Source organism: Thalassophryne amazonica, chromosome 20 (genome assembly GCF_902500255.1).
Source record: "Thalassophryne amazonica chromosome 20, fThaAma1.1, whole genome shotgun sequence".
NCBI classification, from domain to species: domain Eukaryota; kingdom Metazoa; phylum Chordata; class Actinopteri; order Batrachoidiformes; family Batrachoididae; genus Thalassophryne; species Thalassophryne amazonica.
The window spans coordinates 63,038,769-63,066,064 of NC_047122.1; the positions used below are offsets into that span (position 1 = coordinate 63,038,769).

Sequence of the window (27,296 nt, forward strand, 5' to 3'; positions counted from 1 at the left end):
TCCATCATTATCGAAACCAGGAGCAGAAGAGACGAAACAAAACTGTTGATCCATACTCAGAGCTGACAGAGAGACAATCCTCCCCAGCCACATCAAAAGCTGCGCCGTAATCCCATTGAAACGAGTCGCGGTTCTTTGTTAATGGAGGAAGGATGTGCACCAAAGAGAGGACGAAAAGAGAAACAAAAGATCACCTCGAGCGTTGACTTCCTGGGTTGACCTCAAGGATAAGATGGGCCGTTATGTTTCTTATTAAAGTAGCAGACAGTTTGTGGGGACGTGTTTGATTTATTTATTTTTTTTAATTGCAAAGCTATCCAGCAGTATTGCGTTCAAGGTCCAACCAGCTCTTGTTTGTCTCAAGATTTTGAAAAAAAATGTTTGCAACCAAGGTGACTTACACCCAAAGTTTTGATGTAGAATCCCTTTTTTTTTGTTTGTTTTTGCAAGCAGAAAGCAAAATCTAATTTCTCAGAGCATCACAGTATATGTGTTTACAATTCGTTTTCAGTGACACCACAACCCTTCTTTTCCTCCGTTTTTTATAATAATATTCAACCAAGGATGCTGCCCTCTTCAGGTCGGTGGAGTGTCCTTGCCTCAAGTGGAGGAGTTTAAGTATCTCAGGGTCTTGTTCACGAGTGAGGGACGGATGGAGCGTGAGATTGATAGACGGATCGGTGCAGCATCTGCAGTGATGCGGTCGCTGTATCGGACCGTCGTGGTGAAGAGAGAGCTGAGTAGAGGGCAAAGCTCTCGATTTACCAATCGATCTATGTTCCGATCCTCACCTATGGTCATGAGATTTGGCTCATGACCGAAAGAACGAGATCGCGAGTACAAGCAGCCGAGATGAGTTTCCTCCGCAGGGTGGCTGGCACTCCCTTAGAGATAGGGTGAGGAGCTCGGAGTCAAGCCTCTGCTCCTCCACGTCGAAAGGAGTCAGTTGAGGTGGTTCCGGCATCTTTTCCGGATGCCCCCTGGACGCCTCGTTGGAGAGGTGTCCCGGGCACGTCACATTGGGAGGATGCCCCGACGAAGACCCAGGACATGCTGGATGGACTACATCTCTCGGCTGGCTTGGGAATGCCTCGGGGTTCCCCCAGAGGAGCTGGGGGAGGTGTGTGTGGATTGGGAGGTCTGGGCGGCTTTGCTTGAGCTGCTGCCCCCGCAACCCGACTCCGGATAAAGCGGAAGTAAATGGATGGGTGGATGGGAGTTATGAGATTGTGATAACACTGTCAATGTATTTTTTGTCTTAGTTGTACATTATTCATTATGACGTAGGAATTCTTATTCTTGTGCTTTACTCAGAATTTTTAAAGTCCTATGAAATTGTGCCAAATTGATCTTATGAGCATCTGCAGATAATCACACCAGCCTGTTGTTATTTTAATACAGTATTTTTAATGTACAATGAAGTTGGGTTGTTCTTCAGTGATGGTATATTAAAATTAAGCTGTACGTATATTCAAGTCAAGTTTGAGAACATGTGTTATTACCATGTGTTGCCACATCTACCGCACCAAGCAACCACCCCAGTTCTTGGATGGCAACCGCATATGCAGACATCTGATCCATCCCTCCCTCTTGAAAGCAACCATCGATTTGTCATATGGGCGATCCCTTGGCCTTCTTTAGCTCTTAGAGTCCTCAACACTGAGGTACCTATATCCTGGGTCACGCACAGAGAACACACACCACATGTCCAAAATGTCATAGCTGATGTTCCTTCACAATGCAAATGATACTCCTCATTTTACTCTCCCTAACAGGACTATTCCACAGGGTGGCATTCTAGCACAATCACTCTCAATCCAAACAAGTGCAAAAACAGGATGCAATGGTTTAATTGAGCTTGTTCCCTAACAGTCTGGCTTACAAACTGCAAGCCTACCAACTGGCTGGCTTATAAAGTGCAGACATGGCAACTGGATGTCTTATAAAGTGCAAACATACCAACTAGCTGGGTTATAAAGTACAGACATGGCAACTGGCTGTCTTATAAAGTGCAAACATACCATCTAGCTGGGTTATAAAGTGCAGACATGGCACCTGGCTGTCTTATAAAGTGCAAACATACCAACTAGCTGTCTTATAAAGTGCAAACATACCAACTGGCTGGCTTATAAAGTGCAGACATGGCAACTGGCTGTCTTATAAAGTGCAAACATACCATCTAGCTGGGTTATAAAGTGCAGACATGGCACCTGGCTGGCTTATAAAGTACAGACATGGCAACTGGCTGTCTTATAAAGTGTAAACATACCAACTGGCTGTCTTATAAAATGCAAACATACCAACTAGCTTGGTTATAAAGTTCAGACATGGCAACTGGCTGGCTTCTAAAGTGCAGACATACCAACTGGTTGGCTTATAAAATGCAAACATACCAACTGGCTGTCTCATAAAGTGCAGACATGGCAACTGGCTGTCTTATAAAGTACAAAGCTACCAAATGGCTGACTTATGAAGTGCAGACTTGGCAACCTGAGCCCCTCCACAAAAGGAGATACGCCCTCAGTCCAGACGTGATCAAAGGTTGCAACAAAGGCAGCTTCAGCTTCAAATTTTTACCCCGATGGCGCACGATCAAACAAGTTTCAAACTGTAGGCATTACAAATATCCCGTTTAAAGACATTTGTACAGGATTCCACCTGTTAAGACTACAAATACCCAAAAGTTGGCGTGTACTAGCAATGATTTAGAGAATCGGGATGAAAGTTTTAAACAGTTTGAAAATTGGATCCCGATATCAAATCTGGTGCCAATGATGGCTGTAACTATGATGTATACCAGGTTTGTTCAAGATTGACAAAGATGGATCAAGATGTTACTATGATGCTTCAAAACGTGCCCCAATTTGCTATTTGGGATTAAACAGGAAGGAACAGTGCTCTGTGGAATTGCCCCATAAGTAACCACTTGTTTGATACAAAGTCGCTCCAGTGGTACCCAAGGATCCTCTGGAAAGATCGTTTATATCCACTGCACATGCACAAAATGGTACATAATAGAATATGTTGTGATTTATGAAAACAAAGTAAATGGTAAAACGTGTGTAGTATATGCATGCATACTGTGTCCCATGTGTATGAACATTTTAAAGATGGTGAAGTCAGACAGTTGGAGAAATGTGAGCTGTGACATTACACATGATGTGTCAGTGAGTCATAACTTGTACATTTCATTTCCACTTACACATGTACTTTATCATAAATAAACAATTGGGACTATTCAGTTGTTAAAAAAAAAAAAAAAAAACTGATGCAGAGCTCACATCACACCACTTGTTTTATAATTCACCACAGCTGCTGAAATATAAATATGTTATTGATGGACATGATTGGATTACTGCAGTCATTGTGTCAAGGTTTGAAGTGCTTCCTGCTGCTATTGAGGTGAAGAAAAATTGTTCTGTCCTGCAATGTTATATTAAAAATGGACCCACATTATTCAAACTTCATTAGGAGAGATTTTATACTGAATAAAGACAACAGTGTGGTGATGACACAGCGTCGCAAAAGATTCTGAGACAACTGTGACAATACATAATTGTCTACTTATTCTGTTATTTGATAGTTTCATGCTGGTTCTTGTGGTGAGCTTATTAAAATTATGTCTATAAGTGATTGTAATGTCAAAAGGAAGAAGGAACATGCAGCAACATGAGTGAATAGTCCTTAGCATGGGTGGGTTTGAAACTACTCGCGGGCTCGTCGCAAACTAGTCACCACTCACTGCATTTATTGTTTTTTTGGTCATCCAACTATTGTAAACACACACAAGCATCTTAATTTCTTTTTCTCAAATGTTTTTTTTCCCCACCTGCTTTTCCTGTCAGTTGCCAGGATAAGTACACATTTCAGGCTTTGTGTGTTTGTGAATAATCGTGAGGCATTTTATATTGACCATAGGGGCTGTCGGGGACGGTCCATTAGTCGTAGGGTCCACTGGTCCAAGGGTCCACTGGTCCTAACCTGTTTATTTTATTTGGTGTATATTACAACTCCAAACTGATTTTAAAGTTCACAAATAAATGTAATAATTTCAAATTACTAAGAAACCAGATCCAGTTTTGTTCAGTTTACAAAAATAAATATGATTCTGTTGACATACAACATTAATCACCTTTAATTATACTGTTGTCTATAAATCTGTTGAATTGAAAATCAAGAATTAGTTGTACTTCACCATAATTAAAAGTTTTTCTTAATTGTCACACTTAACCTACTTTAGTGCAACATATAGCCTACCATAAATGTTAAAACAACTTCAGCATGCTCTCCTTAATACTAGGACTAGTGGACCCTAGGACTAGTGGGAAGTTCCTGGGACTGTCAGTGTGATGTAATGGAATTAATTGTTATTTTTGAGATGCACCATTTTGACTATAAACATTCACCAAATCCAAGACCATGGTCCTGTGTTTTGATGCTGAGTGCAACCACCAGAGATAAATGTAAATTTTTCCAGTGGCCCACTAAAGAAGTGGAGTTGTACGTGAGAGGTAGGTCGTTAGCTATTTTCTTTGGCCTTTGACTGAGTACCCCGTGACAAGTTTCCAGCTATTATATTTTGAGAAAGTATTGGAACTGGACGTGTGTGTTACATTTACCCACTCAGCAAGTTTGTTTGTTTTTTTTCGAGCAAGTTTTCGAGTTGCCAATTCAGACAAGTGGAGAGTGTGAGAGCGCGGAGTGGTGCCGCTCATCAGATAGGACAGTCATTGGATTGTTCTGCAAATAATCAGCTCCTGTACACTTGTTATTTACATGATTTACCGTGTTTTGTGCTGATTATGGGTTAACTCGGAATTGAAGACTTGTAAACAAACACCGAGTGAGATTATCAACTTACCAAAACATCGTATCTCCTTGAAAAAGCCAATGCAATTCCATACAGCCTAATGGACGTCATCTTACTTTATTTTATTTATTAGCTTTCTAAGGCCAGTCGCTACCTCCTGAGCTGCCATCAGAGCAGAAATGATGTAGGAACCTGACAGCCCCTATTTTTGTTTGTTGAGGGCATGTAGAGGGCAGGATATGAGGTACACCCACGTGCGCACAATTTCGTGTAGTGTGTGATTTGTTAAAAGGATTTTGCTTGCAGGTGTGTATGAATGGTTTTAAGTCAGATTTTTTTCCCCACAAGTAAGTTGAAGACTTTGATCACTGTATTTTTTTTTATTGAAATTGGATGGAAACTTAAAGTTACAACTCTGTGCTGTTGCTTTGGCACACACACATGTCATGTAAATGACATGTACGCATCAGATGCTAGCCGGGTAGCTTATGTTATTAATCTGCTTTGAGGAGAGGCACGCGCATGGGCTACGGCACTTTGGGAGCAGAATTCACGGCTCCTAACGTCTTATACTGGGTTTGTACGGGAATTCAAACAAGTGTTTGATCATCCCAACAGAGGCGAGACCGCTTCGAACGTGCTGCTGTCGATGAGACAGGGGCGCCGTAGCGCAGCCGAGTATGCAGTCGGCTTCCGCATCGCGGCAGCGAGGTCCGGCTGGAATAACGTTGCGCTCCGCGCCGCCTTTGTAAATGGACTGTCCCCTGTCCTTAAGGAGCACCTACTGGCCAAGGAGGAACCGCGGGAATTGGACGGGCTGATCGATTTGGTTATACGTTTAGACAACCGTTTAAATGAGCATCGTCGGGAGCAGGCCGGGAGGCGTGACCGGGCACGAGTCGTCCCTCCCCCTTCCGGTTCCGATAAGATGACGTCGTCCCCACGCTTCACTGCCAGAGAGCTCCGTGTGGCTACAGCTCCCCCTGCTGAGGAGGCTAGGGACACGAGCAGGGCCAAATTAAAATCAAACATCAGACAAAGGAGGCTGGCCCGCGGGGAGTGTTTCGTCTGCGGCTCTTGCGAGCACATGCAGAGGGACTGCCCTAAAACGGTCAAACTACAACGCCCGTCCTTAGAAACTGGGCTAAGGGTGGGTCATAACACGCACGCGTGAAAACCCCGCAAATCTGCACGAATCCCAGTAACCATCCTTTGTGGGGATTTAACCCTTCATGCCCCAGCACTGATAGACACAGGGTCTGAAGGGAATCTGCTGGACAGCAGATGGGTAAAGGAAGTAGGGCTCCCTCTGGTGGCTCTGCCGGCACCATTGCAGGTGCGAGCACTAGATGGCACCCTGCTTCCATTAATCACACATCAGACACAACCAGTGACTTTGGTTGTGTCTGGGAATCACAGGGAGGAGATAGTGTTCCATGTAACACCTTCTACCTCCCGAGTGATTTTGGGCTTTCCATGGATGGTGAAGCACAATCCCCGGATTGATTGGCCGCCTGGGGTTGTGACGCAGTGGAGCGAAACCTGCCACCGGGAGTGCTTAGGATCCTCGGTTCCTCCCGGCACTACGGCTAATGAGGAGGTCAAAGTTCCCGAATCAATGGAGACCTACATCCGGGACTCCTTAGCTGCCGGGCTGATCCGGAACTCCACCTCCCCGATGGGTGCTGGTTTCTTTTTTGTGGGCAAGAAAGACGGCGGACTCCGTCCATGCATTGATTACAGAGGGCTGAACGAGATCACGGTTCGCAACCGATACCCGTTACCTCTGTTAGATTCAGTGTTCACGCCCCTGCATGGAGCCCAAATTTTCACAAAATTGGATCTTAGAAACGCGTACCACCTGGTTCGATCCGGAAGGGAGACGAATGGAAGACGGCATTCAACACCCCGTTAGGTCATTTTGAGTACCTGGTCATGCCGTTCGGCCTCACTAACGCCCCCGCGACGTTCCAAGCTTTGGTAAATGACGTCTTGCGGGACTTCCTGCATCGGTTCGTCTTCGTATATCTGGACGATATACTCATCTTTTCCCCGGACCCTGAGACCCATGTCCAGCATGTACGTCAGGTCCTACAGCGGTTGTTGGAGAACCGGCTGTTTGTGAAGGGCGAGAAGTGCGAGTTCCACCGCACTTCTTTGTCCTTCCTGGGGTTCATCATCTCCTCCAACTCCGTCGCCCCTGATCCGGCTAAGGTTGCGGCGGTGAGAGATTGGCCCCAACCAACAAGCCGCAGGAAACTACAGCAGTTCCTAGGCTTTGCAAATTTCTACAGGAGGTTCATTAAAGGTTACAGTCAGGTAGTTAGCCCCCTGACTGCCCTGACCTCCACCAAGGTCCCCTTCGCCTGGTCGGATCGGTGCGAAGCCGCGTTCCAGGAGTTGAAACGCTGGTTCTCGACTGCACCAGTTCTGGTGCAGCCTGATCCTGATCGCCAGTACATAGTAGAGGTGGACGCCTCTGACTCAGGGATAGGAGCCGTGCTGTCCCAGAGCGTGGAGGCTGATAAAGTCCTCCATCCTTGTGCCTTTTATTCCCGCAGGTTGACCCCAGCTGAACGGAACTATGACGTCGGCAATCGGGAACTTCTTGCGGTGAAGGAGGCTCTTGAAGAGTGGAGACACCTGCTGGAGGGGGCATCGTTGCCCTTCACGGTTTTCACTGACCATCGGAACCTGGAGTACATCCAGACCGCCAAGCGGCTGAACCCCAGGCAAGCCCGCTGGTCTCTGTTCTTCGGGCGCTTTGACTTCCAGATCACGTATCGCCCCGGGACCAAGAACCAAAAACCAGATGCATTGTCCCGGGTACACGAAGAAGAAGCCAAAGCGGGGCTGTCGAACCCCACCGAGACCATCATCCCCGAGTCCACTGTCGTGGCCACCCTCACCTGGGACGTGGAGAAGACCGTCCGGGAGGCCCTGACAAGGAGCCCGGACCTGGGGACTGGCCCCAAGAACAGACTGTATGTCCCACCAGAGGCAAGAGCTGCCGTATTGGACTTCTGTCACGGATCCAAGCTCTCCTGTCATCCCGGAGTGCGTAGGACCGTGGCAGTAGTCCAGCAGCGCTTCTGGTGGGCGTCCCTGGAAACCGACGTCCGGGACTACGTCCAGGCCTGTACCATCTGTGCCAGGGGCAAGGCAGACCATCGGAGGACGACGGGACTCCTCCAGCCCCTGCCGGTGCCTCATCGCCCCTGGTCTCACATCGGCCTGGACTTCATCACGGGCCTCCCGCCGTCCCAGGGCAACACCGTTATTCTCACGATAGTGGACCGGTTCTCCAAGGGGGCCCACTTCGTGGCCCTCCCGAAGCTCCCGACAGCCCAGGAGACGGCAGACCTTCTGGCCCACCACGTCATGCGGCTGCATGGGATACCATCGGACATTGTATCAGATCGTGGTCCCCAGTTCTCTTCGCAGGTGTGGAAGAGTTTCTGTAAGGAGCTGGGGGCCACCGTGAGTCTCTCGTCCGGGTACCACCCCCAGACCAACGGCCAGGCAGAGCGGGCTAACCAGGAGTTGGAACAGGCCCTTTGCTGCGTCACCTCCGCGCACCCGGCGGCCTGGAGTCACCATCTGGCCTGGATCGAGTATGCCCATAACAGCCAAGTCTCGTCTGCTACCGGCCTCTCCCCTTTTGAGGCTTGTTTGGGGTTCCAGCCCCCATTGTTCCCGCTGGTGGAGGGAGAGGTCGGTGTGCCCTCGGTCCAGGCCCACCTCAGGAGGTGCCGCCGGGTGTGGCGGACCGCCCGCTCTGCCCTGTTAAAAGCCCGGACGAGGGCCAAGACCCATGCGGACCGCCGACGTTCCCCGGCCCCAACATACCAGCCCGGGCAGGAGGTGTGGCTCTCGACCAAGGACATCCCTTTGTGTGTCGACTCCCCAAAACTAAAGGACAGATTCATCGGACCCTTTCGTATCCTCAAGCTTCAACTCCCGGCTTCACTGCGGATTCACCCTGTCTTTCATGTTTCCCGTCTCAAACCACACCACACCTCGCCCCTCTGTACTCCGGGACCTACGCCGCCTCCTGCCCGGCTCATTGACGGGGAGCCTGCCTGGACAGTCCGCAGGCTCCTGGACGTCCGTCGTAAGGGCCGGGGTTTCCAATATCTGGTGGACTGGGAGGGGTATGGACCTGAAGAACGCTCCTGGGTGAAGAGGAGCTTCATCCTGGACCCGGCCCTCCTGGCCGAATTCTACACAAGACATCCGGACAAGCCTGGTCGGACGCCAGGAGGCACCTGTTGAGGGGGGGGTCCTGTTGTGTGGGCCGCTGAAGAGGAGGTACTGCTGGCCCACCACCACCAGAGGGCGCCCTGCTTGGAGTGCGGGCTCCAAGCACGAGAGGGCGCCAGACCCAGAAGAAGTGACAGCTGTCACTCATCCTCTGCACCAGCTGTCACTTGTTATCATCACTACCATAAAAGCCGGACTGCAACTCCACCTCCCCGCCGAGAAATCGACTACCAGTACCAAGGTACACTTCTCTGCTGTGATTATTGCGAATAATAATCTGATCTGTTTTGCAGCTGTTTTTCCTGTTGGTATTCCTTATCTGGGATTTTTGGCGTTTGGTGTGACTGCGACGGCTTCGCCTCACACCCCAAAACCGATAAGTGGTTGACCAGGAGCTGCACGAGTGTGTGTGATTTGGAGGTGGAGGTGCTCCCTCCCAACTGTGTTTGGACTGTAAATTACTGAGTGTGCGGACTCACACTCATACATCATCTTTCTGTTTTCTGCCAGCAGTACCAGGGTCGACAGCCGAAGACAGAGGCCACCTGGGGACTCGGGACTTGGCGGCTCCGGTGTTCTTCAGACCGTTGGTGGTGGAGGCCGTGTGGGACGCGGCTTCTCTCTCGTCGGGCGTCTTCTATCTTCGAGCCTGCCCACACGTCACCTGGTGTTTATTGACTGTGAGAATTACGACACATTTAGTTGTGTATTATCACAACATTAAATTGTTACCTTTTGGCTTACTCATTGTCCGTTCATTTGCGCCCCCTGTTGTGGGTCCGTGCTACGACACCTTCCCAACAGAAACTTGCTATTGTAGAGTATACCTTGCTAAGACCTTGCATACATTTGAGGTTCACATCAGCAGTGCAGGTTAGAGTAACATTTGTGCTTTATTAACGTGCTGCTTGATGCTGTGTACATCTTTAAGTATGAACGTCTTTCCATGAATGGGTTAGTTTCATATGGGTATAATTATTGCCATAGTTTCTCATTGATTTTAGTCCCATTCAAATGCACCATTTCAGATATTTTTTACATACCGTGCACTCTCATGTTAGTAAAAAATTTGGGTGACTTTTACCTTTTGTAAAACGATCTGCAAAAATTACCTCAAGTTATAGTAATCTTATGCAAATACACACAACAGTAAATTTGCCTCATGTTATGTTACTTGAAGAGGCATTTGGAAGACAATCAACCTGAGTTTTAGTTTTGTAGAATTACTGTATCAGTCTGTTCCCAGATTATGGCTCAGAAATCATGTGATCATGTTCATGTCAGCATCTCCACTCTGTATTTAATATGTTGCTGCATTTTTTTAATTTGCCGACTGCTGAAGTCTCACGGTGAGGGAACAAAGTCAGTGGAATGGGACACCGTCGTTTCATGCTGGTATAAGATGTGCGCGGACTACCTGCCCTGCTTTGGGGGTTGGCGCTGGCAGAACACACTACACAGAACATAACTCAGCACAGAATACAACCAGCTCCCCCCCCCCCCCCCCCCCCCCCCCCCCCCCACCAAAAAAACACATGTGAAGTCATCATATAACTAAAGATGACAGTGTCTTTTTTTTAAAAGAAGTGGTAAAAGAAGTGGTAAAAGCTACCCTTCATTCCTGTATACTGAGCAGCCACTCCCATCACTGTCATTTATGCTGAGTTTACTTATCGTGTATGAATTAGCCATAAATATTATAGACGTCCTTCGGGAAAATGACATTACTCCACATCCGTATGCAAACATAATCTCACCCAGATAGGACTCAATATTGACAAAACACTTCAAAGTGGATAAACTGACATATATACATGTTAAAGCCCATCTCACACAGAAGACATGAGTGTGGCATGGTAGTGGCAACCATTGGCTTGTTATACTTGCCTCACACACGCCTGCACTTGACGCCAACACCAGCGATGTGCACAGCACGACTGGCATTCAGGGATATTTAATGTAGCACACCATCTCCTGTTTCCTGGCCAGTGGTTTATTAATTTTGACTATGTTGTCTTCCATTTCATCATGAATTTGGAGATTCGGAACTGCCTGGTGCTTTCCAGGTTGTCCACAGATGGTGTGCACATGGTGTGTGTATGGACAGTTAGTAGCATGTAAGAGGAGGCACTGACATGGAGTGAAGTTGACTGGTGAGTGTTTTGGACATGTTCAAAACACTCGTCACTCCCTAACGAGTGCCAGCAACTGTGTGGTGTTGAGTGACGTGTTTGTGGTGGATAGTAGTGAGTTGGTTGGCGAGTGCTACCTGGCCTCTTGGTGCCCACCTTATTGTATTTTCAGAAAGCCCACTGGTCAGAAGACCTGGTAGTTAGAAAATCAGTTGGGTGATTTGGGTGAAAGTGAAACTGGAACTGTATTTAGGATTTCAAGCATTGCAAAAGAGTCAGGGCACCCAGTACGGGGTACCCCAGTAAGACATATGGAATCCCCAAAATACACATTTTTGGACAACTGGGCCTTCTGTGTAAGAGGACCTGATCAAAATTGCAAAGTCCACTGGAATAAAGCTGGAATGGACTCATGTTCACCTGTAGTCAAATACCAGGTGTGAGAGTACTCATTGTACTACACTGTGCTCTCTTTACTGATGTGTTTATCTACTTTTAATTCTATCTTAGCCTCAACAATAATTGTATTACTTATGCTGAATTATGGTAATAAGGTAGATGCATCTCAGAGGACACAGAGGTATTGCGCTTTGGTGCTTCTTTCGTTTAGACGATGAAAATAGCAAACTGTTACTGAAAACAGGGTTGAGACTCTACTAACATTCAAAACCATTGCTTTTTTTGTGGTGGTATTTACTTTTATGCTCTGATTCTTTGTACCAAAGTGAATTCAGGACTATATTATTCTAGAGTCAACAAACCTGCCTTTGACTTCTTTGTTGCCGTCCATAAGCTGTTCTGATATTTCAAGATCAATGTGATGATCTCTGTCTTTGCTCCAAATGTCAATAACCTTTCTGTTTCCGGCACAACTCTTAAAACCTTCATCTGTGTTTATACCATTTGTCTTGTCTGCCTAATATGGGGAAAAACAAGATAAAAATGAGGAAGATCATACAGTACACTACAATAAGGTGTGAAATAATATCTATGTATAAGTATTTAATATAGGTATAAATTCCAAACTAGGAAGCAAAGCCCAGTTGGTGTACCGGCAGCTGATTATCTTGAAGGTGGACCAGATCTTAGGGCCCTGTCCCACTGGGAAGAGGATTAATTGAGCATGAATTGAGTACACAAATTGCGGGCATTCGTTGTCATCCGCAACAAAAATGGCCAAAAATGACAAATGTCCCAGTATGAATTATGGATATATTAATAATATATAGCGAATATATGATGAACAATCACGGTTATATAACGCATGTAGTGAGGAAACTGATCTGACACATTGAGATTATCACCGCAGTATTACGGGTGTATTATGAATGCATCGCGCACGTGTTACGCGTGCACGGCATCTGCATTGCGGTCATAAAATAAGCTCACTCCGGCCGTCAGCATCACTAACAATACAGCCTCTGGAGCATTTGCTGGACTTGGACAAGTTGATCACATAGTGTTGTCATGCGAGGGTTAACTGTTCATGAGTTTGGGGAGCGGGAGGGGGGAAGCCGCTCGGGGTGTGAGACTGTGTTTTTTTTTTTCTTTTTTTGAGAGTGTCACAGAAAACACACTTCAGCAAACAGCAACTCTTCCTTTTGTTGGTGTTAAATAAAAGTCCTGGATTGCAGCAGCTATTGCGTCTTTGTGGATTTACACAGCCGGACCGCCACTGACTAGCAGGTATGTCGCTTTCTGCCACACTTTGGGTTTACGTGACATGTTTGTTATGCATTCACAGATTGTCCGCAAATCAGCTGCAAAGCAGATGTAATAAAAACACTTTATTCATGGCCAATTTGTATGCATTCACTACAACATATTTTAGTTTGTGATGTGGACATGATGGGCATGATATGTATCTGTTTTACACACTGTCCCGGTCTGCTGCCAAACCGCAAATCCCCGTCAGTTGCGGATATCAGCGGTTAACGGCAGATATACAGCGCACAGAGTGAGTATGTATTGTGTATGAATTGAGTATATATGGAGTATGTAAGGCGGATGTCATCCGCATCCAGATTTTTGAGCTACTCAAAAATCCTGGCTGTGGACATGTGTGCCTCTGTGGATGATCACGGGCGTGTTCGGATGACGGCCGACTCATACAGGCATGTTACACGGATATTGTGGATATTTGGCGAATATGGGCCAATTTTGTGCGCAATCCATACGCAAATCCTCCTAAACGCCAGTGGGACAGGGCCCTTAGAACTCTTTGATTGTGTGCATGTGTTTGTATGTTCTAATCAATGTTTGGGTCGTTACTCAAAAAAGTAATATATTGCACAGGATGTACTACTTTTAAAAATTGTGATGTCTTACTTTCCTTCTTTACTATCTATGGTAGGTAAGTCATTACATTTCTTTTTAGATTACTCAATACTCTTACGTTAGTAAGAAAAAGACAGAGCCAAAACTTAAATCCATGGACACTGCACACATATAATAAATTCCTGTTGTTATAAGTTAGTCTCTCTCTCTCTCTCTCTCTCTCTCTCTCTCTCTCTCTCTCTCTCTCTCTCTCTCTCTCACTCACTCTCTCTGTTTCTCTCTGTCTGTCTGTCAAGGTTGGTCTCTCTCTGTCTCTCCATTTTGGCAGTTTTACAATGTTTAAGGGATCCTTGGCTGTTTAATTAGCTACTACTAAAGCCTATGGGGCATTTTAGCATGGAAACTTTATTGATCCCTTGGGAAGACTCCCACAGGGAAACTGAGGCTCCAGCAGTATTGTATAGCACCACACAGGGTAAGAAGCTCACAGAGTACCAAAAGTGAAAGTAAAAAACAAACAAACAAAAAAACAGTTTGCAAATATACATATAAATACGCAAATATAAATACCAGACATACTGATCAATACTGGTTTACTGGCTGCTACTGTTCCTCTCATTCCTGTCCTCTGTCTTCCTGTTACTCCTCCTCTCCCTGAGTGAGGAGTTGTACAGTCTGATGGCCTGAGGGACAAAGGAGTCCCTCAGTACACACACACACACACACACACACACACACACACACACACACACACACACACACACACACACACACACACACACACACACACACACACACACGTTTATTTCTGACAGCTGTTAAAGCAAGGTACTACTAAAACTAAAATTAGTTAACAAGCTTTTGAATTAGGTGTTCATAAGGACAACATGGGTATAAACAAACCTCTCTTTGTCCACAGGCTTTGCATCCAAGATGACTTATTCCATGGAAGCACAGACCATCCCTAGAATATTCCATCGGAATGTACACCATTTAAGTTTGTGAGGTTAAAAACAAAAACCAACAAGTCTGATCATGATTGGCAGAATAATGGATAAACAGAACTTTATGTTCAGTTCACAATTTGCCCTATTGAGATATCCCATAATCCCTTGTGTGCCAGAGAGTCACTGCAGTCTAAACATAGAGAATCCACATGACAACTGCAAATGAACATTATCCTACCAAAATGTAATTGTTTATGCTTTTCATCACATTAATAAGAGACTGCATGCATGAGACCCTGAAAACTTGATAAAACAAATATTCCAAATAATCCGTGTCTGCTAAATTTAATCTGCGTGAAATGTAAAAAAATGCAAAACACATTTCAGACATCTTATATATATTTCTCTGGAACAAACAGGACAAACAGTGTTGTAAAGGACAATAATCAGGACTTTAAAGAGCAAACTTTACTTTCCCCCAGAGCGACATGATCAGGAAGCGATTGCGGCTCACAGCGATTCCCATTGAAAATAACGGAGAAACGACCTGAGCTTCTTGCATGTTTATATAAAACAAACACAATAACAATGTCTAAAAACCCAGATAATATATTCATTAGAGTTTTAGGCACAATATACAAAGAGGTTTATGTTGCGATGTTAATGCTGTTGTTCGTGTGCAGTTAAAGTGCGTTTCTCAATGTTAATGACATCTGGCAGAGCAGCGAACTCTCAGACGTTTTGCGAGATTTTGCGGGATTTGAAACCTCAATAGGATGAATACCGGTTCAGAAAGTTATGCTATTTGTGCTGTGTTAACAAGCTAAAAAGAGCTGACTTTCTGTTACTGTATGTGGTGCCGCCCCCATTGTTGAACAAAAGGGGAGCAAAGACAGTGCAAACGTGCTGCAGCACAGTAGGGAAAAAAGCTAAGGAAGGTGACTGTTTTTTTTTATTAAATATATTTTCCAATGTAAGGAATGTCAATTTGGCTTATTCTAATTCATCATGGAAAATCAACTGTATATCCTGTACAGGCCTGTTGGTGCTTATTTCCAAATAAATCTCCAGAAAATAAACGTCTACATAACAAGACTGCATTGTAAAAAGTATTTTTCCTGAATTGTATCATAGCCCATGTTGTAAATATTTGTCAGATGATTTTATAAGGGAGAGATGACGCCTCTAGTAATTAATAGTGATAACAGAAAATTCTATAACTGTCAGTAAATGTATTGCTTCAGTTAATTATAATTGCAAAATGAATGTTAAAAGATCATTGCATTTTAGTAGGGTAAAGCATATTATTACATCCTACTTGTTAAAATTTACATTACATTGAATACCTAATTACCTAATTAGCAGTTTATACATCACTAATTTAAAATATAGTGGGATGGGGCTTATTTGTAATACATTTAGGAAATCCACTTTAAGCCTGTTGTCATTTCCACGGCTCTCCTGTCGCTCTCCGTGGCTATCCACTATGTGCCGTGTGGCTGGATCCACGCCAACCCCATTACTCCTACAATGACAGGGATGAGACAAGCATTTAGACAGACAGGAAATCACTCATCGTTAACCACGCCACCACGGAGGAGACAAACGTGTGGCGTGATAAGGCGTCGTCCTCACCCCGCCGCACCGCTCAGCACCTGATTCATATGAGCTCTTTGGCTTCCTCACCTTTGATTTGATTTTGTGTTGGGGAATGTTAATTTGTGAGTGTTAGGGTGCAGCATTCCCCCCTTAGTCATAGATTTCTATGTCCCTACTTTAAAAATGTTCCATTCCAGAAAATAATAACAATTATGAATTATATTTATAATTCTCCGCAAATTTAAGTTTGCAGTTTTCCTGATTGATGGTGGACTAGTGGCGTATTTTATCTGATAACATAAAGACATTGTAGTCTGCCTGATGAAACGTCTGGACAAACGTTTTTGCTTCCCATCACATTTCAGTATCAGTTTTACAGTTTGTTACAGAAATTAGCACAGACTACAGAATTTACAGAGGAAACATCTCTCTGCCTTCACTTGCGTTAAGAGACAATATAAACCATAAAAGTGTATATTAATAGTAAGTCCCTTTGGCTGCTCTGTTGTTTTCACTCAGAGTCGCTACAGCAGATCCAAGCTAGATGTTGACGTTTTATGCCAAAGGCTCTTTCTGATGCAACTCCACGTTATGTGGAGAAGGATGGCAGGGGTGGGGTTTGAACCAGGAACATTCTTCACTGAAACTTAGTGTACTAACCACTTGGCCACCACCACTTCAACAAAATAAAAGAAGAAAAAAAAATCTAAATTAATGACTTCAAAGAATCGTTAATATACTCAAACAACGTGCATCTTAACAGTTCTTTGAAATCATAAATTTACATTTGTTTTTGTAGTGGTGCAGCTTAGCTAAAATTTCCATAAAAATTATTCATTTTGTGATGAAAGCATGGAATTTAGCACACATATTCTAAATTGACTAATGTTTATTTTCAAATATGAAGCCATCCTGGAGCTGACCTCTAATGAGCTACAGGGGTCAATAAAGTATTACACAGGGGTTAAAATTTAACAAATGCTCCAGTCATGTTGAAAACTATGCCACTTTATTTGATCATGATGAATCCAAAAAGGTATAGTTTGGACTATCTATGAGTGAATTCCATGGAGTTATGGGGTAAAAACAGCAAAAATGGTGACAAAGGTCAGTTTCAGTTTGTACAGGGGTCAAAAGTTCAAGTTGCTCCAATTTTGGCAAAACATTATGCAAATTATTGGTTGAGTTAATAGCATTTTAAAAGGGAATAGTTTGCACCATCTGTCATGCTTAGTTATCATAACATACATCATATCATACATATCATACATAACAACTCGTAACATATGTCATACATCATAGAATCCAATGGACATTGACCTTGTTTGACCTTTACTTTGGAGACCAAGCATTCAACATCATCAAAACTATTCCATTTATTAATCCTTTTATTTCAACCAATAATTTGCATCACTTTTTACCAAAATTGGAGCAACTTTAACTTTTGACCCCTGTACAAACTGAAACTGATCTTTGACACTATTTTTGCCATTTTTATCCCATAACTCCAGAAAATTCAGTCATAGATAGTCCAACCTATACCTTTTTGTTATCATTGTGATCAGACAAATAATGTGGTGTACTTTTCAACATGATTGGAGCATTTTAAAATTTTGACCCCTGTGTAATTTTTTATTGACCGCTGTGTTGTGTGGGCCGCTGAAGAGGAGGTACTGCTGGCCCACCACCACCAGATGGCGCCCTGCTTGGAGTGCGGGCTTCAAGCACGAGAGGGCACCGAAACCAGTGGAGTGACAGCTGTCACATCATCACCACCAGCTGTCACTCATCTACGTCAACCTCCATAAAAGCCGGACTGCAACTCCACCTCCCCGCCGAGAAATCAGCTACCATTCAGGTAATTTTCTCTGCTGAACAAAACCTTGTGTAATAGTCTGAACTTCTCATTTGCAGCCGTTTTCCTGTGACGGTGTTCCTTATCTGTTGTATTGGCGTTCGGTGTGGACTGTGACGGCTTCGCCTCACACCCCAAACCATATAAGTGATTAGACAGGAGCTGCACGAGTGTGTGATTGGAGGTGGAGGTGCTCCCTTCCAAAGGAACACAGACTGTGGGATTACTGAGTGTGCGAACTCACACTCATCAATACTGTTTCTGTTCTCTGCCAGCAGTACCGGGTCTGACTGCTGAAGACAGTGTCCGTTGTCCGTTCATTAACGCCCCCTGTTGTGGGTCCGTGTCACGACACCTTCCCAACACGCTGTAACTCATTAGAGGTCAGCTCCATATCTGGCTATCATGGCTCCATATCTGAAAATAAACATTAGTTAATTTAGAATATGTGTGCCAAATTCCATGCTTTTATCACAAAATGAACAATTGTTTTATTCCACCCAGCTGTTGATGTTTTTTAAAGAATTTCAAAGCCTTGTTGGTCTCCATCCATCCATCCATTTTCTTCCGCTTTATCCGGAGTCGGGTCGCAGGGGCAGCAGCTCAAGCAAAGCCGCCCAGACCTCCCGATCCACACACACCTCCCCCAGCTCCTCCGGGGGAACCCCAAGGAGTTCCCAAGCCAGCTGAGAGATGTAGTCCCTCCAGCGTGTCCTGGGTCTTGCCCGGGGCCTCCTTCCAGTGGGACGTGCCCGGAACACCTCTCCAGTGAGGCGTCCAGGGGGCATCCGGAAAAGATGCCCAAGCCACCTCAACTGAGTCCTTTCGATGTGGAGGAGCAGCAGCTCAACTCCGAGCACCTCACCCTATCTCAAAGGGAGCGCCCAACCACCCTGCGGAGGAGCCTTGTTGGTCTCCTTAAATATATTTAGATTTTGCTAAAATTTGTGCTGTAGTTATTTCTTGGGTACGTAACAGCATAAACCTAGGGACAAGGTGATTTTCAAAACTTTTTAAAAATGGCGGGAATCGATGCACCCTGGTGAGTGTCCTTCATGAATCCCTGTGAACAAAGAGTGAGGCAGAGAGGTGAGACAGAAAGTGCTACAAAGAGGACAGCGTTTTTAAGACTTTTACAAAGAGCACTTGGATATTGCTGGATGTTTCATGTAATACCTTCTTTGAAGAGCTTTCTCCAGAGATTTCCTAAATTCCTGCAGTAATCCTCCCCGTGCCGTGTCTGGGTCTGCATCAGCGTCAGTTCCACGGTGGTAAGATGTGATAATCTCCAACCTTCTTTTGACTATGGGTGTCTTCAATTCAAAATGGAAACACGGGCTTAAGATCCTGGCTTTGCTGTAGACGGGGCGCCGGCAAAACTTTCACATTTGATTTCTCTCCGCGTTGCCTTTGCCTTCTGCTGATGCCATCAGCCTAGCGGTGTTTGTAGTGCAGTATTGGATGTCAGTCATCCGAGAGGCAGAAGGCCAATGAGTGCCTTATTCTGTTGGAGGTAATATTCGTTATTGACACCGTATTGAAAGAAATCGAGATTGGCCATTTGTTAGCGTATCCATCTGTGTTGTAGGCTCAAAGCAGTAGTTTTATTAGATTACCTCATCGGACAAAATATTCTTAATCACCCATCTACCCGCAGAAATGTAAAGCCGATCCGAGCAAAATCAACACAGGATGAACAATCTGCAAATTCTCAGACAAAACAGAATCAGTGACTTATTCATGTTGCTGTCAGACTGCTGTATATTACTTTGCCATTTCACTGAGCAACCTGCCTGTATTGGTATTGACACAGTGATATATGCAGGCTGTGATTTGATCCTATATACCCCAGTGCAGATCAGGCTGGTGTCAGTACAGGATTACTGAAGTAATTCATGTAATTCTGCTTCACCACAGTTAATTTCCCTGTGGATGCTGAGTTATACACTTGTGCAATCTCCCCAAATGACACTGAATCATCCTCTCACAGTTCTACGTGTCCTCAGCATGTTTGGCATGCAAGAAACGTGACGCAGATTTTTAAGAGGCTGTCTTGTGTTTATTATAAAAAATGGTGTCAGTAATGGAGGTGTGATGCCATGTTTCTTTGGAGCAGTGAGCTGCTGAATATAAACAGTGTATTTGTAATTATCTGGCAATCAACATGCAGCCAGAGTTCCAATCATCGCCGTCATCTGGCTTCACTCTTAAAGTTATGATGCTGCAATCCCTTGGTAGAATCACGAATGAAGTCAAACACTAGATTTACTCAGAGAGCACAACATTGCCAAACCAAAATGATCACATCTTAGACAAATACAGAAATTCTTACTTTTTTTTTTAAATAGACAAATTCAATAAAAATAGAATATCTCTAAAATGACCCATTTCCCTGTGTATTAGTATGCAGCACAACATTTGACAATAGGATCATTGCATCTACCAACTTTGGCATTTTTAAAATATCTTGTTACAATGCAAACAAACATACAGCCCCAAATCAGAAAAAACCTGGGATGATACACAAAATGCTAATAAAACAACAAAAAACAAAAACATCTGCAGTGATTCTTACTTGTGTTTCATTGCAGACTGTTGCCTTGTCCACATGGATATGGAACTTCATCAATATGATCTTTTTCATTGCTATTTTCAAAAAGTGTTCCCTGAACACGACACAGTTTCAAGAAATATCTGCGTCCACACAAAAATGCTCAAACCACCTGAAAATACTGCAGTACATATGCCAGGCCTGCATGTGACGCTGTAATGGTTCCACACAAATTGGAGAAGAAGAAGTGGAGCATGCACATAACCGGTGTGGAGCTAATCAATGCAGCAGCAGAAGCTAGAACTTTACAAAGAGGCACACAGAGTAAATATAAAGTCTTTTAATCTTACTTGTTGTGTCCTTTCAGCTGAATTCGTCATCACAGCCTGAAGACAGCACTTATCTACCTAAGATGCCATTGTTTTAGACGACGACGTCTGGAAATACTATGATTCCATACCGTGGAAATTGCTTGTGAATAAATGCAGCGTTTTTAAAGAAGTCACTCTGTGTTTGTCTGCTCCGTGTGCTACTTCCTCAGCCTGAGCCGGAGAGTGCTGGTGTCGCAGACCGAATGGTCCATCACTAAAAATTGGTCCGCCCTGCTTCCACTGCACATGCATCATTTCAGAGCTCTGAGACAGAGTCTTTTCACCCAAAGCGATCAAATGGATTAATGGGATTATTAGCCATCAGATGCGGCCAGTCTCACGTTTTCTTTCATCACGAAATGAGCCCAATTTTTGTAACAAGTTTTTTTAACTCACTATTACTAACCCTGCTCCTACCCCCAACCCTAACCTTAACCACCCGACCCCCCCGCATCACTTTTGATTTCATGCAGACGTCACGGAATGAATTAGAATGAATTTGTGCTGCCGTGCCAAAAATAAGGCGCTTTTCATCACAATATCCCAAACCAATAGATTAATGTATACAGTATTTCATGCTACTGAATCACAACTTGCCGTGACAACAAGAAGAAAAAATAACTTAATTTAAAAGCTGAAAGTCCTTTCTGCAGCCATGCTATTAGCATCACAGTGCTCCATTTACTCACGATCAGCATTCATCACAGCCATCCTTCAACTCTTCAGCATTTCCAATACTTTTCCTGACTTTGACCTTTGACCTTGAAAATTTTATCAGTTCTTGCCTATCAGGATATGAATCCTCTGTAAACATTTCAGAACGATATATGAAAAATTGTGGGTTACAGGCTGTTCACTAATAGTCAAAGAAACAAACGGGTGAAAACATACAGGTGGGTGGAGCTAATGCGGCAAAATATGCAGAGAACTAAGAGATAATATAATGGCATTTCAGAGAGTTTAGTCATTTTGAAATGTCTCAAAAATTGCAGTGTCAAGATGTGCAAAGGTGAGAACAGACAGAATCAAACTGAAATAAATATTCTGTTTTCTAATATTTAAATTGGCTCATGAATTACAGATTGAAGCCTGGACATTTTCAAATTACTGTACTGCATCAAGACGTGCCATTCTTTTTATTTTAACTTGATGAAATTAAACAATTAAAAAGCCCCGAACAGGCTTGTTAGTGGTTTGGAGCACAGCATCAAAGTCAAAAATCCTGTCTCATTATGCAAATTGAGGCGGACTTTACTAAGTGGGGAGATACTGGTGGAATTAAAAGAAAAATCACTCTCACATCACCACAGAATGCCCTGTCAGCAATATAACACTTTAAAACCCAACGTGATGTTGGGGAAGGTCTTTACAGAGTTTCTTTTTATTTACTAAGAGTTGTTATTCTGCTCTGCACAGCGAGAGCGGCAGTTGGAGGACTATGAAATGTCTCTGGAGAGTTGAAGCCGAAGAAGTGCATTATAAAAAGAAACTCTGATGTAGAAGAAATTTTAACAGCTGGCTGCCTCTTTGGTGTCAGCTGATTCGTCACCTTAGCAGACGCTTCTTGGGAGCTGCAGCTGGCTTGGACAGACGCTCTGAGAGAGAAAACTGGAGAATAGTGGTCGTGTACATAGTAAAATATTTTATGATAATTTATTCCAATTAACTAAAAATTTTAACAACTCATTGTACACTGCAGTAATATTAATTTTAGCTTAAAATGATTGTATCTAGGTTGCCTTAAAAATGTAAATTCATGCAAACACACGGGGGGGATTATAATTCCCAGATGGATTGGGAACGCTTCAGTGTCCCCCAGGAAGAGTGAGAGGACTTGGGTGAGGATAGTGAATTGTGGACTGAGCTGCTTGGCCGACTATCAGTGCAAACCAGACCCAGAAAATGAATGAATGAACGTACAGATCAGAAGATCAGAAACCTTTCCTCAGAAACAAAAACACTCAAGTCAATTGACACGAAGACATTCTCCTCCATCCAGTCAATGCAAGCAATAAACCATAAGGTTCAGAACATCAACCAGACAGACACCAGAGTTTATTAGGAAGAATTTGGAGTCTTTATCCACTTTACACAGTACCTCTGTGTAGGTTAGCTCTGATGCCCAGCCACTAACTGAGCAAGACAAGTTGCTAAATTGTCCCACAAAGCAGTCTGATCAATGAAATTAAACATTTTGCAAAAGTCACCACAGAACTGTAAATGTTCTTGGTATAGTTTGACAAGTACTTGCAGAGTTAGCATGCTGTCAGTGGTTGACTTCTTGGGTGTAATACCAGAGCCCCAGGTCTTCCCGGGGCCTCCTCCCAGCTGGACGTGCCTGGATGACCCAGGACATGCTGGAGGGATTGTATTTCCAAGCTAACTTGGGAACACTTCAGGTCCACCAGGAAGTGTTGGAGGACGTTGCCAAGGATGGAGAAGTATGGGATCCTGGGGTGTTCCCAAGATAACATGGAAATGCAATCCCCTCTAGCATGTCCTGGGTCTTCCTGGGGCCTCCTCCCAGTTGGATGCGTCTTTGGGAGATGACATGTTGGCATCCTCATTAGATGCCCAAACTACTTCAGCTGGCTCCTTTAAATGTGAAGGAGCAGTAGCTCTCGGATATTCAAGCTTCTCACCCTATCCATAGTGGCTGTACTCGCTTTCATCTGCATTGTCTTGTGTTTTTGACTCCTCCCACTCACTCCCCTTGGGACACAAATTCAGGATCTCCGGCATGAGAGGCGGACACTTTGACCAGTTCACTAAAAACATGGGCTCTGGACTGAGTGGCCTGAGTATCCTTTGGCTGTTGGGGGAATGAGACATATCATTGACTACCACATTCATAGCAACTCTTGCCGTCCTCCATCGCAAGATACCCAGTCGAGAAACCTCTTTTTCATTGCATGTATCCTCAAACTTGTTCTTTCAGTTACTATCCAAAGCTCATGACCACAGGTGAGGATAAGAACATAAATAAACTGGTAAATCAAGACTCTCTCTCTTTCTTCACCATGATGGTCCAAAAGAGCATCCATAGAATTCCAGATGCAGCACTAATCCATCTGTCAAGCATAAACTTCTTCAATCTTGAAGATACTTGAACTCTGCCACTTGGGGAAGTAACTGTCTCCTGACCCAGATGGGACAACCCACAGTGTATGACACACATAAACTAGAGGAAATGTCCTCACTTTCATACATGATGACCCAGAATGCTATAAAATTTGTGCATGCAAACATAACATATACAACATATAAAGTCACATGAATGTACCTGTATCTAGAAACAGCTTGCAGAGTAATGTGCCCCTGGTGCCCCTAATTCTCAGCTGATTACGCACACTGTGATTTAACTCAAACCTCAATAACCTAGGCTGGAGAAAACACACACACACACACACACACACCCAGAAGCTGCAGAGCAGTGCTGTCAGACAGAGACAGAAGGAGGACAGAGAGATTAAATTTTGCCGAGAGTTTTTTTTTTTTTTTTTTCTGTCCACAAGATTGGTTCTTAAGGTCCCCAGCTCCCTTCACAGTCCCTATTAGTGCGGTGAAGAAGAGAGCGAATAGAGAAGGGCTGGAAAAAAAATAAAAGAAAGTTCACCACAGACCGTACAAGAAGGATATTTAACCATGTTATTAATCCATTAATCCTTGTTTGACATTTGCCAATGTATCACCCCTGATTGCTCTTTCTTTCGGAACACCAGGCTGCCGTAGGTGTGTGTTTGTGTGGGTGTGTTGTTATGTTGCTGTCAGCTCTCATAGTGTCCACACAAGGTTTGAAAGATGATGGAAATCCTGCACAGTAAGGACTTTTATTTGATCTCCTCCAATACCACAAAATCCACTGCAAGGTTAAAGTTTAAAGCATTATATCTAAAACAGTGGTTGGGGGTGGGGGTGGGGTGGGGGGGCATTAAAGTTGTCTGCTATAGCATTGTGTCTGTTCTGTAAGAAGAAAACCTGCACAGTGGCACACAAGGGCAGGTTAATTGGAGGTTTTTTTCCCCTTTGGGTTTTATGTATTTATTTATTTATTACATTTGTATGAGCTCATTAAATAACTAACGATAAAACCAACGCAGACACATTGGACAAATTATACTTTAATGTGAGCAGTGTTTGTCTGCTTTTTCCTTCGTTCAGCTGCAAATGGGTACAAGCTGAGGTTTATCTCAAGATATTAAATTACAGTGTGTTGTGCTTAACCCTCTGAGGTCAATGGGCGCATCCAACTCTGCAAAGTTCCGTCAACGTCAAAGGTCATTCACGCTAAAGTGGTGAATGACCTTTTGCGAGCAATGGACTCGGACACCACTACGGTTTTGGTGCTGTTAGATCTTAGTGCTGCGTTTGATACTGTGGATCATCATATTTTGCTTCACAGGCTGGAGAATCTTTTTGGGATTACTGGAAGTTCCCTTGTGTGGTTGACGTCATACCTGACCAGTCGTTCTCAATGTGTTTTGTATAAGAACACGACCTCTAACCTTAGTGACATGAAATTCGGGGTTCCACAGGGATCCGTTTTAGGCCCCATGCTTTTCTCCCTTCAAGCTGATCTAATTAAGCCCTACGTACCAGCTCGGGCTTTGCATTCACAGGGTGCAGGACTGCTGTGTGTTCTTCAGGGGGGAAAAAAGTCTGCGGGTCACAGAGCCTTTTCTTATCGTGCCCCGGTTCTGTGGAACAATCTCTCGCACAGATAGGGCAGTCAGACTCTGTGGAGATTTTTAAGTCCAGATTAAAGACTCATCTTTTTACCCTGTTTTATCGTTAGCATTTTACGTGATTGAGTGTTTTCTTTTATTCTTTTTATTTTTTATGTTTTTATACTTTTATTGTGTATTTTTTTTTTATTCATGTTGCTCTTGTGCTGTGTGAAGCGCCTTGAGGTGACAACGGCATGAGTTGGCGCTATATAAATGAATAAAATTTGAATGTAAATTAGAATTTTGGATTTCAGTGATTTTATAGAGATTATTATTTGGGTCTAAGCACCACCAAAGCTGGTCAAAGGCCCCTATTGTTTTTGTGCTGATTTTTATTATTATTAGGTTTTTTTTTCAAGCAAAAAGCCACAAACCAGGTTGAGTTGAAATGTGAAATTTACAGGGTTCTTAGATCTCTGGACCTTTATATGAAAAAATGGCAGTGAAAACACTAGGTGGTGCTATAATTAATAAAAACATGTTAACACGAATAGCATTTAATCTGTGGGGTCAACCAAAGGAAAACTTTATACTGTTGCGATCAGTGAGTGAGCCCTTTCTAACTGTCGGCCACGCAAATTTGTGCCTGGAATTTTTTCTTTTTTTTTTGCAATATTGATAAATATGCAAAATTGCCCCAAACAAACTCGTCTCTGACTGGATTTTTGATGTAGAAAAGCAAAACTGGTGTCAAAGCATTCTTTGGTTCTCAGATCTCAATAACTGGACCGTAAACTTCAAAATTTGTTGCTCTGGTTGCAGTTCCATGGCTTTGAGTTTGAGCATATGTGACGCTATTTAATTAATGATGAATACTAGTGTCTTACTTTCCAAGTTTTTTCACATGTAAATATAATATTTGAATATATTAATTGCAATCCCCAAAAACAATGTTTCCAACAGAAATAGCTGAGAGAGTTAATTCATGAATTAGTATCCATTTATCAGAAATACAGTTAAAATGTGTGTAAATAAAAGTGTATTTTCAATAAAGATTTGAAGAATTTTCTTAAAGCACAGTTATTTATTTCAGATTTAGAGCCAAAAAATTATTTCTACATACAGTGCTTAAGACACATTTGTGACATTCTGACAACTGATACTGTTGTCAACATTTTGATATGGAACACATGAGGAGTACACCAAACAACAACAACAACAACAACAAACAGTACCTTAGGGGAATTAGTGAAAGTATGGAAAATAAAATAAAAAACACCCCTGGACCCCAGAGGGTTATATTTATGTACTTCATATTGTAATACAATTGTCCAAAGATAAAACTGTCCAATGTGCATGTTTATGTGTAAGATTTTAGAGAAATACACCATTTGGAATTGTGCTGCTGAGCTAAATTACAGCTGTGACTGTTTCTCATGTGTATTGTGCACAGACAGCTGCTGTGCTGTCTCTCTCTCTCTCACACACACACACACACACACACACACACACACACACACACACACACACACACACACACTAGCCTCCTTAGGATATTATAGCTACAGTATTATTGATCTACACAAATACACACACAGATACAGTATACACATGCTTGCACTCATGTTCAAAACAAGGTACAATAACAAATTTGATCCTGAATTATCATATGACCGGCAAACACACGTTACTGGCTGTAATGGGCCAATTAAAAGAGCGCATTTAGTGTTGTGCAGGTTCTCTTCTGTCATGTGCGCGCACCTGCATCCACTATTCTGTAAGACCCTAAATTGCCTTTGCACAGGTCAGATTTGGTCTGGGAGC

The 27,296-nt window shown here is 43.6% G+C and overlaps 1 long non-coding RNA gene across 1 annotated transcript; it reads right to left on the bottom strand.

Moving 5' to 3' along the window:
• Nucleotides 1-3,551: 3,551 nt before the first annotated feature.
• On the bottom strand, nt 3,552-25,487 carry LOC117502439. Its single transcript, XR_004558295.1, has 4 exons — nt 25,476-25,487; nt 22,176-22,182; nt 17,298-17,304; nt 3,552-3,683 (listed from the first exon to the last, which is right to left on the bottom strand). It is a non-coding gene; the product is annotated as an uncharacterized LOC117502439 (long non-coding RNA).
• Nucleotides 25,488-27,296: the final 1,809 nt, after the last annotated feature.